General features: G+C 38.3%; 1 protein-coding gene across 1 annotated transcript in view; it reads left to right on the forward strand.

Moving 5' to 3' along the window:
* Positions 1-16,975, forward strand: part of RXFP1 (relaxin/insulin like family peptide receptor 1) — a 165,429-nt gene that overhangs the window by 677 nt on the left and 147,777 nt on the right. The gene's annotated exons all lie outside the window — the stretch shown is intronic.

The following is a 16,975-nucleotide window of genomic DNA, read 5'->3' on the forward strand; positions in this document are numbered from 1 at the left end:
AACTTTTATAGTAAATCATATTTTGCCTCCACCATTGTTGCCTCCACCATTGTGAGTAAATAACTCTTGTGAAATAGCTTCAGTTGAGCTTTTTTCTTGTGGTTTATGACGATAGTATTATTTTTCATTACTACACTTTATCTTTGTTTATTTGCCAAGGGAAGAATTGGGAGCCAGCTGTGTGTTTCTTTTATGAGCAGTAATCTCCCACTCCGTCAAGAGCACACTTTACTATATCAGATCAACGATCATTTTATAGGAAGAAAGAGTGTTAAGCTGGAATTAGTTTGTATTTCATATGGATGGCAGAGATGCAACACTCTATCTTCTTTACTATAAAATGGTTGGAGCAACAACAAAGCATTTACACCATCTAAAAAAAGGACACTGTGGTTTGATACAGTTTAGGATGATGTGCAAAATGTCATGTTTAGGGATGAGCGGAATGATTTTAACAAAATCTCCCTTTTGCTCACTGAGTGGTGGAGAAACTGCTTGAAAAAGAAAACCTACTTTTTTTTCTCTTTATATGAAAGGTTGGCAGAAATGGTATATTAGTTTAATTTTGCCCTTTGTTTGTAAATGTTATCGTGATTTGTGTACTGTTGCTTTAATTTAAATTTTTTATTTTGCTGTCTGTTTTTTTCTTTTCGTGCATAGACTAATAAGGGGAAGCGTTTTATATCAAGAACAGGTTCGCAAAAGCAGCTTCTATAATCCTTAGGAGCCATTTAAAGCACATTGCACCCTTAAAAACACCAAAAATACCTTAATTTTTACCAGTCCCATTAACTCCATGAATGGAAAGGTTTTACCAAAATCGTCCTACTTGCTCTGTAATTTAAGCGAAAGCTCGGTTTTGCATGTCTCTAATAATATTATTAATAGCATTAAGGGTCAGAAATGTCTAGGTATCTTACACCAGTTCAGTGATCTGGCAATTTAATCCTTTTTGGCATTATGCAGATTTTTTATTCAGATTGAAATAAAAATTTACAAACAAGCCCTCTGAGTTAAAACGGTTTCTTTGTTAATTTGCAACAGAGGACAAGTTCTTTCATCAGCTCTCACATGTGACAGTGGGTGGCCACACTTTGTCAAAGAGTGCAGGCTCCCACGTGAACTCTCTGATCCATGATTGAGGAATGCTTTACACATCAGACAAATCTATATGCCAATTTTCTTGTGCAAAGGAAATTTCCAGTTTGCCCAAAAAAATTAGATTTGACAAACAAACATGTCAGGCTAATATTTTATTTTATTTTTTAATATAAGGATCCATTGACCTTATTTATTGGATATGGTTTTTTTTGCACTTATAACTGTAATTCCAATTGTGATACAAAGTTTATGGAGAAAAAAATTGATTCCAAATTCTAGTGTTAAAGTGTATTTTCACTTTTGCAGTCAAATTTGACAAAACCCCCACTATGTATGTTATTCCCATTACCATTGTTCCTATTCACCCAACATATCTAAAAATATGTTTTTATTATGAATATTATTGGTATTTATATAGCACTGACAATTTACGCAGCGCATTACATAGTGCACTTTCACATCAGTCCCTAATATTTCTTACCTTTTAGATGTTTCTTAAGAGCAGGCCTTTTGGTAGACTGCAAGCTACTCTGAACAATTTCAAAGTGCGTCTGTCCGCAGAGAAAGTGGGGATTTAATGCCATTTAGTGGCCGTGATGCAGTACGAATGGCATTCTTCCAGCTTTATGCTGGGTAGAAGTTTTTTACATGAGCCCCTTTAAGTTTAATAACATCAAATCTGTTTCCAAACAAATTAATTGAAGGTCATGTAACCTGTTTCCTTAAGAGCTTGTTAACGCTAGGGCCGTGCGTTAATCACACAATGCACTGTTTGAGATTAACTCCATTACAAAGACTAGAGGCCACCACCTAAAGGTGGTGGAGAAAAAATTCCAGCACAATGGGCGAAGAAGGTTCTTTACAGTAAGAGCGGTTAAGGTCTGGAACTCACTGCCATCGGCAGTGATTTCAGCCAAGAGTGTAGATTTGTTCAAGAAACGTTTGGACAATTTCTTGAGGGACCGTAATATCCAGGGATACCAGTATCCCTAAGAATGAGATGATGTGTGGACCTATATGGGTTGGATTTGATGGACGTATGTCTTTATTCAACCCCAAATACTATGTAACTATGTAACTATGTGCGTTAACAGTGCTGCAGGTGTGTTGCGCTGCCATTCATTTTAATGGCACCCCAAATGCACCTCCCGGCTGCAATGCGCTAGACCGTGCCGTAACACACAATGCCACAATACCATGTGTTGTGGGGCAGTGCAGTTGAAAAAAGGAGTGAATGAGGTACAGCGTGCTACTGTGCAGTCGAGCACCACAAAGCACCTGCCGCACTGTAATGCACATGGAACCGTGTGATTAAGGCATAGCACTGGTGTGAATGAGCCCTTAGACTTTTTAAAATATTTTTAACTCCATTTTTATCAGATGATGAGATAACAAAAATTGCAATGAGCTCCATGAATGAAAATTTCAATAAAAATGTTTTTTCCTGTGTGTGTGTGTGTGTGTGTGTGTGAGAGAGGAAAGCAAGGTATCTATCTTTCCTTTATTTTAAATAACTATTTTTGTTCATTCAATTTGAAACAAAAGTAAACTTTAATACACAAAAACACAACTGCACCTCTAAAAATGTTGTGCCTTTAGCATAATTATTCTGCGTCACTAAAATATGTATATTTACATATTAACACACTAACTTGCCATTGTTTTCTAAAGTACCTGTACTGAGGATTTCCAAACTCTTTAAGCGTTTATTGAGGCAAATTAAGTAACCTGCAGGTAATGAAACTCTTTGCATAGATTTATTGAGCATTTTGTACTACCGTATGTGGAGTGGGTCATTGTCACAGTAGCTCTGTGACGCTCAGGCATCAGGCAGACACAGTGTGATAGAAGAATAATACTCTTTATTTAAAAACCTACTTATCAAATTAGATTCAGATCCTCATGCAAAAGTCTCAAAACGAAGATAACCAAACCAGGCAATGTGTCCTGCTGTACAAGGGGAAAACAGTTCAGGCACCAGGAGAACAACCAGTTAGGGTACAATTGGAGGCAGCTAATGCCAGGGGGGTACACACTGCATTGCAGTCAGTGTGTTCCAGTTCCATATCCAAGGAATTAACAACAACAAAGAAGTTAAAGGTACTTCGGGTATTGGACCGGGTGTAACTGTCCTATACCGGGACCCCAGAGTATCTCTGCTGTTTCAGCCTGCAAAAAAAGATCCAATAACAAAGCCAGTATAGAGGCAATAAGTGAGCTGTCCTCTCTGTGTAGTATAGCCAGTCCAACAGGTTAGTAATCCTCAAAGTTTGCAAACAGTCCTAGCCTGACAAAGAAAGGAGCCATCGAAAAACAAGATATCAGGCCTAGTCCTTAGAAGACAAGCTGATTCTGCAGGAAACTTAAACTTTTAAACATTGAATAGCAGTTTTCATTGTAAGTGATTTTATTAGCATTAGCATAGGCATTAGCATTAGCAATAAATCGCTTAAAAATCTTATCTTTTGACAATAATGTCACTTTAAGAATGAGTATTTGCAATCTGCATCACCACAATAAAGTTGATATTTTAGTGTGATATGTACTGTTGTTTAATTTCCTGTCAGAGCAGAAATGTCAGCTTGGCATCATGATGTAAAGCTCCCATTTGGACTGACCTGACTCCTGCCTAAGCTCAGCGCAAGGTAGAAGAGGACCCATGTGACCCTGCCAATATTTTTGTTACATGACTGTTTTTTGAGTGTCAATTATGGGCTCGGGAAGGTGAGAGGTTATCCGACACTGAGCCTGACACTCACTTGAGCTGACAGGCACGGGAGGAACGGGTTTCTTGCCAGTAGATATATCTCCAGTAAAGGAAGTTTGGTGAATTTTTATAGTGGAAACCCTTAAAAAACATGATATTGATTTAAATAGGTGTTAATCAGTGCCTTTTATAGTCTGACAAAGAATGCAAGGCAGGTACAAAAAGCACACACCTCTGCAGGAGCATGTTTTCTAGTACCTCCCTTGCATTATTTTAAAACAGATAACAATAAAAGTTTTTATTTTTATTTTGGTGTCGCTGATCATCTTATGGTTTCTTGCTTGTATCACTGACATGTTTGTACTGAACTGGATAATAGAAAGAGGCAACATGTGGATGAATAAAGTATCTCTTTTACCTCAAATAACATAATACAAAGTGTTTCTTTGTGTTCTTCAATTGACTATATATCAAACAGTGATAGATTTAGCATAGTGAGAGGATTACACTCAACAAGAACAGCCATAAACAAGCAGTAGCTCTGCCATTTGAGGGACACATGAACCTATGATGAATGCACTGTATGTACGACAATGATTGGAGAACACAAAGTATTCCCATAATGCTAGTATAATATGTATTTAATCTATACTGGAAAAAAAACGATGGCCATTTGGTAAAATAACACCATAAAACATTTTAGGCTTAAGCAATAAAATTCCCCAGGGTCATGCTGCAACATTGTGGAAGATATATTTTACACACAATGATATTTACTGTCGTCATGGCAACAGTGATTAGTATATATGTATCTAATATAGATAAATATAATAGCATTCACTGGATGGGATTTGAACTGCTAGGGAAAAGAACATTATTGACAACTGAAAATGTCAGTGTTCCACTAATGCAAAAGTATTGCACAATCATCATATATTTATATATGTACATACATTGATGTGTTTGTTTGTGGGAGAGGGGAAAAAATTGTAACCTAAGAGCCTATGGCAACATTGTCAGTGTTAAATGAGTTTTGTATTCCCATACAAGTCTATAGGAATGCAAAGCCCACATAAAATAGGTCAAAGGAGGTCAACTGCAGGTCAAATGTACCCATCAAGAATTCTGAATCATCTCAGAAGTATCTCAAACTGATGTCAAATGGATACCATCAACACAAGCCCAAAACCCTTCGACACAGGCCCTAAAGCAGTACACTATGTGGACAGGTGGGGTATCATGAAAGTATTTCAACAGTACATATTGTCTTTCCAATAATCCACCATTCTAAACTCATACACTACTGATTTTACTGCATCTGTAGTTTCCTCTTCCTGGTTTTTAAATATTACCTGAAAGCATTTTAGGTCCAACACTTAACACAGACAGATAGGTGTTAATGTACTAAAGGAGTTGAGAATGCTCTATAAGCAAAATGAATGTTCGCTTAGTTTAGTGGCTTACTGCTTGCTTTAAATACCCAATAATGTGCAAAGGTAAAAAACAGTATTTGAACAAAGCTTCAGTTTATTCGCAAAGCTAAGTGAACATTCATCAAATGAAAAAAGCACTTCTACTGTCAGAGAAGCCAGACATCATCCACATGCTCCTGAACTTCAGACCTGCCAAGGCTGCTAAATGCACATGAAATATAAAATGGTCCAAGGAGCCATTTGGAAAAATCACAGGCTTTACTAGAAATCAAGGCAAATTACATCAGATTTTAGAGCAACGCCTTGACACATTTTGCACCAAAAAGTGCTTAATCAACAAGCTAAAGTCTTATGCTTAAGCATCTTTTAAAAGTAAACTACACCAAGGTGTTAGAATAAAAGGCACATATACATCGGGATTTTTTTTCTCCTGAAAGCTGAACTCCAGGCAAACAGCTAATACACAGATAAAACACACGGTATATGGCAGCTTTTTTACCTGCCAAAGGATTTGTATTTCTGTCCGTCCAATTCTGACATTTACACAGCTCTACCACACAACGTTGCCCTGTTTGGCAGGGCAGGAGAACTAATTATTCTCTACTGCAGCTGAGTAACACTTATAGGTCATACCCCTCCCCTAGCCTGTGACTGGACAATGCAAGGAGAAGCAGCAGACTGATGGGATTATCTCTCTGTTTACTCCTATCAGCATGTCTCTTGGTAGCACATGAACACTGCTGTACAACTGCTTGACCCTTGCTGTCTAAACTCTGCTGGACAGGGGCTGCAGGAGGTTGATACCAAGACAAATTCACATACTTACATTGCTTACATTTAAAAATATAATTTAACAATGTATTAATGCAGTTTGAGCTGGATTAAAGGAGAACTATGGGGTTAGGGCTTTTCCCCATAGTTCTCCTTAGGGTAACGGGAGGACACAAACTAGCGTCCTCCCGTCACCCTAAGTTCAGTATACCGCGAGCTACAGCTCGCGGTATACTGAGACGCCGCATTATACCGTGAGCTACAGCTCGCAATATACTGAGACGCCGCAGCTGAAGCGGATCCCGACAATTATCTAGAGGCAGAGCCAGCTGTACCCGCTCCTCCCCCGTCCGTTCCGCCAGTCAGCGCTGGAGGGTCGGAGTGGGGAAGGGGGAATCCAGACACTCCCCTGTCATGGCAGAGAGCTGTGACAGGATCGGGAACTGAGTGAACGCCGGTATGTGTTCGCTCACTTCCCGATCTACTGAGCCGACCTGTGACAGTCTCATTGTCATAGGTCGGCTAGAACTATGAGGTGAGTGAAAAGCACTCACCTCATAGTTCTCCTTTAACCTGTGCCTTAAATCTCCTGGAGTTCAGCTTTAAGTAAACAAACACCATCCCATTTAAGGTTCACTGTAAACTGAAGTGTACTTTAGCACTCACACAACTGTGACAGAAAGTTGACAGATATCATCAAATCAGCCTCAATGTACCCCTCTTCACTAAACAGCTTTGTGGGGATCCTATTGCATTAAAAATATAGTTGCCTTTGATGTGGTCTGTATATATCAAGGCAGGATTTACATTCAATGAGCATCATGTCAGAGCCAAACCACAGATTCAGTGAATCTCATTGCAGAGGTTGGAGTTCTTAGTTACGTTTTCGACATATCACAATTTGAAATGACAGGTTGCAAGAGTAGCTTTTTCAGTGGCTTATTGTTTATGAAGTGAGCTTATTTTTTTCTTCAGTATTAAATCAGTTTCTTATCTGCACTACTAAACGCCTTGTTTGCAAAAGGTTTTTGAAAACAGAAAAGTTTCCCTGTATCTTATATTCCATCTGTAATTGTTCTATTGTAGATTAGATAATAGAAGATAAAGTAATTTCAATATCTGATTTGCACAAACAGCATCTGTTTACATTTAGTGATGATAGTTTTGACATTACAACTGATGATGGGCAATTCTACCCACATTAGATTACCCAAAGTTTCGGTGAATCATGCTCAAAATTTGGCGAACCCGCCATATCTTATGCTACCAGTGAAGAACAATTTATATTTATTGAACATAACTTTTCATTCTTTATGTGCTTTCTGAGACCATTTTTGGACAACACCCATCCTTTTCTCTGTATTTTATCTGATTGTTATTGGTTGTTGTACTCATAACTGCTGCCTTGTGTGTTTGTACACTGTATACCCTGTTCATTTTTCTTTTGAAAAGTTTAAATAAAGCATTTATTTTTTTAAAAATTATAATTTGGCAAACCTGAGCTTAGAAGCGAACAAGGAAGCCTCTAAGTCAGAATCTCCCCTGAAGGTGACGATACTGCAGTGCTGCAGAGCCCTAGTTGACTTGGGATAGCTGGCCACTTCACCCCTTGGGGCGATGCGTAGCATAGCGCCACTCACCATGGGACCAGAGCCTACCTGATTCTGGGTCAGGGTTTCATGTGTAGCAGAGCAGCATACCTTGCTGTGATTTATTGAAAGTAATCCTTTGAGCCAAGCTTTTGTTAAAAAGAAAAAACAAAATAATAAAAAAAGATAAAAAAGAAGCAAATCCTGTTGAAGTTCATAGGGGGTGAACCTTGTTTTTTCAATTCTGTCCAAATTAGGCCAACTAAGGCTAGGCCCAAATTACTAGGGACAAACATCACTGGTTGGACCTTACTACAAGAATTAAAATACTGCAAAGGACACAGCAGTGTAAAATTGGCTAGCAGCAGGACAAGCAAGACAGTTTTAACCAGCGATAATAGGCCTAAGTTGCATATGCCTAACTTTTATTTTGTCTATGGATAGTGGGGTACAGTGAATGTGAGTAATATAATGTAAGGTGGTTTAGGCGCACATTGTTTTTGCACAGTTTTTTCTCCTTTTTAAATGATCAGTGGTGTGCTGCACATAAAGGTTAGCCTAAAGAACAGATGGATAGTAATAATTGAATGCTACGCTTTACATACCCCAAAAACAGAAATATTGACATAAAATAAAACATACGTATGTGTGTGTGGAAAGGGGGGATTACATTAATATTTTATATATGACATATCAGTAAATCCATCTCAGATTTCATATGCTTTGCACTGCAAACAAAACTTCCAGGGGATGACACTAGAATACTAGTAATGATACAAGGAGACAGCCATAGGAAGACAATAACACCATTTACATTCATTCTAGTATGCATGCTGAACTGCAGTAGTTCATTTTAATAGATGTGTCAGCTAAGCTTGCAACCCCATGGCTTTATGATATATGAAGGGGTAGTGACTGTGGAAACTTTGCTAGAAATATTCTGCTTTGTCATTAGCATTCCGTAATAAATGTAACACTGTAAAGCATTCAATCACAGCAGAATTAATTTGCTATGCTGGTTTTTACAACTTCCAACTGCCAATGTATAATAACATTTGGTGGTATTGTTTAAGATCTAATGGTCTAACAGTTGTGCCATGGGAAATAGGCATATCTATTTGAAATTTAACTACAAGCTGTCATTCCAGGGATTAAACAATCTGCATTTGCATATGCCTTGTTCAACATGCTTATATTGATAAAATGCTGAATACTTGACATATTTAGCTGGGTTTACAAAGATTTACACATATTTTTCAGTTTTCTGTCTATACTGATACAGATTAACAAAAAAAACCCAGAGCTGTCCACATAAGAACAGCACTATAATGAAATACAGCTCTAAAATTCTAATAATTGCATTATCAAAGGTTTGACTTAAGGGTTTCATATAAAAGTTCCGCCTGGTGTATAGCAGATGCCATTTACACAGTACTAGTGCCCGTAGATGGTACTGTTAAGTATAGGAATGTACTTGTCAGCGCCATCTTGAGAAGCTATTGCCATGTGATTGGAATGTGACCGGTGTACTTTTGTAAATAAAGAATTATTGGACTTTATTCAAAAAGTTAAGATCAGTCTAAATGTCAGTATCTAACCAGCAAGAAGACATCTTTCATTATTTTTAGTACTTCATGAAATGTAATCACTGTTTGGTTATATGCTATGGGTTTCTGTACAACAGCCTTTCTTTTACTAAACTGACAAATAAGCTTTATGTTGTTCTAGGGAAGAGTTTATGACAATGGAGTACATTTCTGAATGCTAGAGATATGAAAAATATAGCTTTCCTTTAACAACCAATCATATTCCCTGTTTTATGCTCACGAAGAATAAAATATGACTTATTACTGTTGGCAAAAGCTCCATATTTGCATTTGTTTAATAAGCCTCACTCTATGTTATATACATTTATTTTCACTTATGTGGTAGCAAAATGAAAATCATCATAAAGTGTCATCATAAGCGTGATGGCCACAACAGCAGTGAATCTGGTTTATTACACAGATAGGGGGCATTTGCCAGCTACTAACAATGGCAACATGACCCCTTGTGAGCAGGCCCTTGGTGCTCTCATGTACATTGGAGGACCACGGTTCCTGCATTGTACATGATGTCGGAGAGCTGCAACCAGTCAAACATCAAAAAGGAGTTTCTTCAGGGAACCAGGTATATGGTAGGAAAGTATTTCACCTTATTCATCACCCCAGACTAAACAAGTAATTAACTTTTGCTGTGTGAGTAGCCACTGCAATGTGAATTTTAAGTATAGCTGGAGTTCAGAAAACATAATAATAAAGTTTAAAAAAATTTTTGGGGGGAGATAGATAAGATATTTATATTGATGTGTATCCCCCTTACTTGCAGAAGCTGTTTCTGGCAACAATCGTCCTCCCACTGCCCTCTCACAGCCACTTAGCGGTGCTGCGCAACTACTTGTTGTTTTAAATGCAGGGAGAGGAGTCTGTCAGCAGCTACTGTGTGAAGTTTTGACTCAGCTCTCTCCTCCATTCACAGAACTTTTCTTACTATGATTCCACAATCTATCAACTTCTTTGAATAGAGGAGAGATCTGTTGAATGGCAGAATCTCCGCCTCAATCACAGAACTTGATGCTCACTTCTAGTGCTGCGATTAAGGGAGCTACAGCTCTTATACACAGCTGTCGTACTGTGGTTTGTCTGCCCCTCCTCTCCCCTTGCCCATTCACAGAACGCTTTGTATTCTGTGAACCATTTATTGTGTTAATGGGCAAGGAGAGAGTGGCAGACAAACAACATTGCTGCTATTGTGTATGAAAGATGCAACTCTTATAGCTGCAGCAAGCTGAAAGTATAGTGAGAACTATGCTATCTGGCCTGAAAGAAAGTGTAAATAGTATAGAAATTACAGTGTTAATGAGAATTAACTTTTTTTTACATAACAGCAGATTTTTTTCTATAATTTCCTGGAGTACTACCTTAAAGGTCTTCCAAACTCTAGATATTAAAATCAGCACACAAAGCCCTTGCAAATATAGAGAAGAATGACCAAGAACCTACTTAGACCACTTGAATGCCTTCTGTATTTGTCAGCCAGGGCTGCACAGCAGATTTAAAACAAAGTTTGTTTAGAGTTCTACTTTAAAGGAAACCTGTAACAAGCAAATATATATGCTACATTTGCTGGACTCTGCTTATAAAATGATTGTTGCCTGGTTGTTTCTGTCATCAATACGTACTGAGTCACTGACCCATAAGTATGAAGATCTAGAGCTCAGAACAAATTACATACGTGTTCCACGTCAGAAAGGAATCCAGGGACAGCCATATAACTAGCATTCTAAGGAGGTCAGCAATTACATTCTCCATACTTTTTCTACACATCTGACCCATCCTTGTAATGTGACCTATCAAATCAAAATAATATGATGATGGCTGAAGGCACATACTGGATCACTCATCATTTTTGTCTATTCTTCATTGAGCCCTGCCAAGTGCTTTTTTCACTTTCCAAGGAGAGTTCCATTTCGGTCAGTAAGGGTACTCTGGTGGGATGGTGGAATGCAATTAGTGAAGCTCAACTAAGACCTAATAGTTAAAGCATCTTTTGGTGTCTGCTTATGGGCAGGACCTTTATTTTTATAAAGTTTTAAGTAGCGTGCAGGTTTGATTTATGTATGTTTTAAGCACTGCCTGCATACATTCATGAGCAGTTAGGCACCAAAGAAGGTTGAACCCAGATGGCAGTTGTTTGTAAGAACATTTTAGTCATGTTATGGTACCTTGTTCTTGGGGTTCTTGATCATAATTGTTGTGACCATAGTAAACCCTATGCCATAAAAACTGTTCAATATGTGATATATGTCAGAAATTGATTACTTTCATGTGTTATTTGTTAAGGTATTGTGTGTGCATCCATCTGATCTTGTTATTAAGTAGTCTGCACATTGCTTGGGGCAATCCTAGTATATTTGACCAGTTGGTAGCTTTTTCCATATTTCCTTATACAGCCGCAGGTTTCTAGGATTTGTTCAATACCCGTTAAAAGAAGCCTGAAATTGAAAGCTTGACCTCTGACATCAATAAATTTGTATTTCATTTTGATCAGGTTTGTGTAATTCAGACCAGCAAATGTCAGTTACTGAACTATGTTCAATCAAAAGTGTTGTAGAGGTAAATCGTCAAAATAGTGTTAGCAGATATTATAAATGAAATCAAAACCTCCAGGCTAGAGTTCAAAACAAATAAAACATCTATTTATAGGAAAATACAATCGAAAAAGTACACAGAGAAAAAATAATGAAAAGACTTTTGGCAGTTTTTACATAAAACCTAAAAGCAGGTGTTGGCCAGACTTAAGATATTTGATACAAAGCTGCTATTATGTGGAGATAAATATCTCCTTTACATAGCAAACTTCCTATTATATAATCCTAGGTACAATCTGGTCTCTTCATAGCCTAAATGGCAGACAGCATGAAATAGCATAGCTACAAAATTATTTAAACATTGAGAACACGTAACAAGATTCACATCAGGGAACCATGCCAAAGAATAAAAGAAAAGCACTGAATAATAATAAAACTTTTTTTGGGTTTAAAGCTGCTGTTAGAAAATTAGTATTTCTCGACTGACACGATTTAAGTGTCGTAAGGTGATTAATCTTCATCAATGAATGTCCAGTTGTAGAGGGAAAAACTTGTGACTTTAATTGTATAATGGAAAGTCACAGCAGCATACAATTATATTGCAAAAATATAAACTTTTATTTGTACACAGAGTCTTTCTTGGGGATGCCACAATCACATTAGTTGGATCACATTTGTTTGGATAATTCTGTAGTGATATGCAGCACTCATATACACCTGTGTCATTAAAATTGGGATTGTTCTTGTAATAAACAAATTTATTATCAATCCAATCCACACTCCCATAAATACCTCTATGAATCAAGTTTGTTTCACCATGGGAAAGACTGCCTAAAAACTCTCCATTTCAATTTCAGTTTTCAAACTATCAGGTATCTCAAAAGTAACATCTTTGCATAATGTAGCACTTGAATTACCTGTACCATTAAATCCCACAATTGTACAGACTGAAGATCCTCGTAACAGAGGTAGGTCAAGTCCAGAAATAGATATTTGAGCTCCTGAATCTATCAAGAATGTAGTGTTCTGTCCGTGTAATTTGGCTTTTAGATATGGACGCCCGCATTTATCAAGAAATAGCTTGGCGACATAATCTAAACTATATGTTTTTAATTCTCGTTCTAGTCATGGACTAGGCAATAAACCTGCATCATCAGTCACTGATTGCAAGTCATTTGCATTTAAGCCATATTTGACTGATAGCTCTCTGACCTGTCTCGTTAGATGAGTGTAGGGCGAAACTTGCTTCTTTTCATCTAGACAAGGAGGAACAGATGGTTCAAAAGAAACTAAACCATTCTCCTTTCCTACTGAATTCTTTCCTTGGCCATCCCTAAGAAATGCCTGACACTTCCATTTTAAGTGACCTGGCTTTTGACAGTAATAACAAATGAACTCTCTTGGCTTCACCTCACATTAATAAAATCCATTACTCGCCAACTTTTAGACGAAGTCCTTTACGAACTGGATCAGTCAGCTTCTTGGCTGAAAACGCATCCAATCACCTTCTTACTGTTTAAGATTCACCGATTTTGTTTCCGGAACTTGCATCAACTTTTCACTTCTTCAATTCCCCCGTTTAAGCAAGAGGAGGAAACCGAGAAGAAGGACGCCCAAAAAATGGAAACTTCGGAGTGGCTGGCTCACCAATAAATGTTAGAAAATTAGTATTTCTCGACTGACACTTACGATTTAAGTGTCGTAAGGTGATTAATCTTCATCAATGAATGTCCAGTTGTAGAGTGAAAAACTTGTGACTTTAATTGTATAATGGAAAGTCACAGCAGCATACAATTATATTGCAAAAATATAATATACAAATAGATAGGTAGTGTGTATGCGCCCCGAGTGTCTGTCCCCTGTCGCTTATATACCAAAATCGACGTTAACGATTGATCTATCCTATAAGGTCATAACTCTGTAAGCATATTCTTAACTTATTTCTGACGTCACGACTACTATACTTCTCTATATGGTGCGACCAAATCTACTTAACTCATCATTTCTAAATGTCATTCTACAACAATATTTAAAACACAGAACCTTGTTCTTAAACCACTCCCATAACAGCTGCTTCTTAACTAGTTCTTCACAAATTCTGACATAGCTTCTCAAGGGCAACCATTAAAAAGATATGTCTGTTCAAAGTCATACATCTTCATTTAAACGTACGAGGTTACTTGTAAATATATGTGCATGGGCCCATACTATGATTTCCTTTAAGCCAATTAAAATTTGAATCTAAGTATTTTACAGCTGCCCTGTCAGGAAAATGTCTCTCCCATTTGCCATGCCACCAAACCCTGCTACATTAAAGATAAATCTTCCTTTGAAGTCAGCTGAGAAGCAATCATTTCCAGAAGTGTCCATATCTTCTTTTCCCCCTCTGTGGTCATAAGTTCTTCCTGCCAGGCCTCCGTTACATTACTTTGTCCTGTAGAGATGTGGAGGTAGGAGGAACCACTAAAAGTAAGCTCCACCAAGAGCCTACCCTATTGTGTGTGTACCTGGCCTTGGCTTTTGGTTGAATAACCAATTAGCAGCCAAGAAATATAAGAGACAGGCAGGAAATAAACCTAGACGCTTATGGAGAAAAGTGCCAGCTCTGGGAGTCTCCCGAACCCGGCCACCCAGGAGAGAAACACTGCTTTTTCTTTTTTTTTCTTTATTCTGATACGGAGCCGTGTCAGAATAGAAAAAAAAAATGTGCCCATAGGAATCCATTGCTATTATTTATTTATTTTATTATTCTGACACGGCTCCGTGTCAGAATAAAGAAAAATAAGAAAAAGCAGTGTTTCTCTCCTGGGTGGCCCAGGAGAGTCTGCTGTCTGGAGATCAGTGTCCCTGGTTAGCTGGTAACCAGGGACGCTGACCTCTCTGCAAGTGACCGGAGCCAGCCGTAAGATTTGTTTCTCCCAAGACAACTAGACCATACATTTTCCTATGAATTTTTACTGGATCTGCAGGAGTTTTTCAAGAATGTAATACATATTGTGTTTTTATTGTTTTTTAGGGGGGTGGGGGGGGGGTTGAATTAAAATACAAAATTGTGAGATTATATGAAATGTATGAAGGCAAAAAGCCCAGCTATTTTGTGAAGTCATTAATTCGCCTGATCCATCAAACAAACCAACAGTAAATACAGAAAATAGACACATGGGGGACAGTAGAGTCAAAAACAAGGACCAGAAGACACCGGAAATTTCAGAGGGGACTGACAAAGATACAAATGTGGACAGATGCAGTAAGGCCAGCAGTGAGAAAGATTCAAGCAGATATGGAAAGAGACAGGGTCTGGGACAAATACAGCTAGGAGCCGGTAAGGACAATAGAGATATAAACAGAGGCAGAATAGGGACAGGGAGAAATAGGAAGGGACAAAGACAAGGACAGTTGCAGAGATACAAGGCTTGTATTATTCATCTAAGAGACCAGCCTGTGCTGAGCTACTGCTGACTGCATAGCTTGTGTGTAGGACTATGCTCTACTCCTTCCCTTAACAACATTTGTTTTTGTATTACATTGCATTCAGCTCCCCGAGAACTCTTGCACTATGCCAGTCTTGAGTGCTGAGCTAACTGCAGGACAATACAGGGGACTGGTGGACCCTCTGAACACGTGGACATACAAGCTGCCATTTCTGCTCTATGGTTGAAGCAGCTCTGATATGCACTTCTACAATGTACTTAATATTGCTTTTAAATATCTCTAAAAGTTACATGATTGTGGGAAACGTATGTCCACTACCATAGGTAAGAGAAGAATATTTTACAATATTGGGTTCTGCATATAGTTACAGCTTTATTTTGGATATACATTATGAATCCCTGGATGCTACAGCCGCTGATGGACCTGGCCTCTTCCGAGGATTTCTGCCATTCCTCTTGTTACAAGCAACTACATATGCCAGCCCATTGCCTTTTGATTAGTCAAGCTTTTAACTTTAATTTTTACAGTTAACAATATTTTTTTTTCGTATTCAGAGATGCTCAACCCCCAATCTTTAGCACCAGGAAGTCTTCCATTAAGGCACCAGGTCATTCTTACCAGAGAAAGGCTTTCTAATATATTTTTATTTAACACGCCCACTGCCTCCATTTTTGCCTAGAAAAGAATGATGTTTCCTTCCCTTCCTGCAGCCTCCTGGGACACTGATGTCACATATCCCAAGAAGAATTACTTTCCACCATTCATGTTTACAGATGCAGCCCTCAAATTCTCAGTTTAGAAGACAAAGATCTTGTACCATGTCTGTTTACATGTTGTTCTATGAAAGGTGAAAAGTAATCCTTTCTAGGATATGTGATGTTGCTATCCCAAGAACAATATGTAAACAGATACAGTGCAAGATGTCTGTTTGCACATGTGCCAGATTTGGCACCACATCAATGGAGTATCAGCTGAAATAACCAGTAAGAGATAGCCAGTTCCCTGTGAGGTAAAAAAGGAAGGAAGCAGCATGGGGCATGACCGGTAGGAGGAGAGCAATGTGAGGGAAAAAGACAATGCTGGGTTTGTTGGGTTTATAAATATATTATTACAGCAAAAAAAACCAAAGGTAAGGGGGGTAACGACTGACATTTTCATTGGAGGGAAAGTTTACGTTTAAACTTTTGCCTGGATGATCAGGGCCATCCTTACCATCCTTATCATGAGGCAGCCTGAGATGGTTGCTTCAGACAACATCTCATTGCCAGGAGCTGAGCGAGATGCTTGTGTTGGCATCCTGGCCTGCTCCTGGCAATCAGTGACGTCAGTTAGCTGGGCGAAACATCGAACAGAGTTATCATGTACCCATCCTTGCCCCCCACAGTAATATGCACCACCAACACCTCACTCCAGTAACATGCGCCACCAACGAACCCACCCCCTGGTAACATGCACCACTAATACCACCACCTGTTCTCCCCACCGTAATGTGCAAAGCCAGCACCCCCGCATATCCGGCAAAAAGTTGTGTAGGGACAACCCTGTAGATGATCAATATTTATGAAGCAATTATATTTATGAAGCAATTTGTCATCTTCCAATTTGTTCAGCAGTACTGCAATAACACGAACTGCTATATGTTTCCTAAACAGTTGTTTCCAGTCATTTAACTTTAATTTTCGTTGGCAGAGCTTATCTCAGAATCCTTCAGTCAAGCTAAAACAAACTTATCTTTTCTTTTGTTTTTTTCAGCAACCATTGATTTTCCAGATTATTACTTAAACACTTCATTCTGTTTCAGCTGAATGGCAAT

Source organism: Nanorana parkeri, unplaced genomic scaffold (assembly GCF_000935625.1).
Source record: "Nanorana parkeri isolate BGI_ZX_2015 unplaced genomic scaffold, ASM93562v1 scaffold1329, whole genome shotgun sequence".
NCBI lineage: Eukaryota > Metazoa > Chordata > Amphibia > Anura > Dicroglossidae > Nanorana > Nanorana parkeri.